Here is a 1,534-nt window from a genome sequence, read left to right on the forward strand (position 1 = left end):
CCTCCAAATGTTCTTGTGTGAAGATGATGTTCAACTTGCTTCTGTTGGGAATGTGCTGAGTCATCTTCTTCCTCCAGGATGCTTTGTGCACTGGAACACAGAGAGATGTCTCCATCGCTGAGGGACGTCATGGAGATGTGCTTTGTTCTTCATCCCACTGCTCCTCACGCTATTCCATCTATTCTTCTTTGGCCGTTAAAATACTTTCAACATCAAACGTTGGTGGCTAGAAAATCATTCGGGGCTCACGTTTCATGGCCTTGACATCATGACGAGGATTTCTTCTTTCTTTGAATGGCCGCTGCTTATGATCAATATCACATTGTGTCACATCTCTGGCAATAAATCCGTTTGTTCTCCACTCGCCTCGCACTGCTTTCTTGGTGACCAGGAAGGCTCTCGCTCATAACAATGGTAGAAATAGGTCATATTTATTTATCTTGTATTTTTTCATTCAACAATTAAATCCCTAGATCAGTTTCAGGTTCATCTGTCCATATCATATTATTTTTTTAATATTTTATGCCCTTTTTGTCAAAACCCTGTTTTGTTATGGCAAAACCACTAAATAATAATGTTTACTAAACGTAATTGCAATCTTAAATAGGTCAATAATTCATAACATCATTGTTTTTAATTCATTATTTTTTGAACAATGACAATCAAAAAATGCCTTAAAAATGTATTTATTTTTTTACTTTCAACACTTAAGTCTCTCGATAAACTTCAGATCCATCCCTCGTTTCTGTGACGACCTGTCACGTCAAGTGTCACATGGTCTGTTTGCGTTTGTGTTTATCTCCTAGTCAGCGCTCTTATTTTGGTCCCACTTCCTGTTTGTCTCCCTGAGCGCTTTTCCCTCCTCACCTGTCGCTGATTGGCAGCCTGGCCACACCTGGTCATGGGGTGAGGGTGATGGGTCAAATGCAGAGGATAATCTCACCACACCTAGTGTGTGTGTGACAATCATTGCTACTTTAACTTGAACTAACCAGCTGGCTTCTATTTATGCCTGCCTCGCCCTCCAGTCAGGGCTCAAGGATTGTTTTGTTAAAGGTTACTCTGGTTTGCTGTATGCTGCTTATGCTTCTGTGCACTTCCCTGCTGCACCTCCTTGTGCTCCCTGTGGAAATTAAAAGACTCTCACCTGCACGTCGTCCTCCTGTCTCCTGCATCTTGGGGTCACAACTAGAGCAGCCATGCGAGTACGTGACAGCTTTTTCATTTTTTTATTTGTTTTTGCCCTTTTAGTCAAAAACCTTTTGTTTTTAAGGCAAACACAAAATATCCAATATTTTCCCGGAAAAATATTTTGAAGTCAAATGTTTGAAGTGACGTACACTGTAAAAACTCTTTCAGTGGTATTGTCCTTTTTACTTTATTTTTAAAAGTATATTTATTCCAATAAATCAATTTATTTATATATATAAAAGTGTGAATATTTTCGTAACTTATTTTTTATGTGATAAAATTAATTTTATTGGACTTCCAACATAAATTGATTTAGCAAAACTCAGTTCTAAGGTTTATATCA

Source organism: Nerophis lumbriciformis, linkage group LG07, assembly GCF_033978685.3.
Source record: "Nerophis lumbriciformis linkage group LG07, RoL_Nlum_v2.1, whole genome shotgun sequence".
NCBI classification, from domain to species: domain Eukaryota; kingdom Metazoa; phylum Chordata; class Actinopteri; order Syngnathiformes; family Syngnathidae; genus Nerophis; species Nerophis lumbriciformis.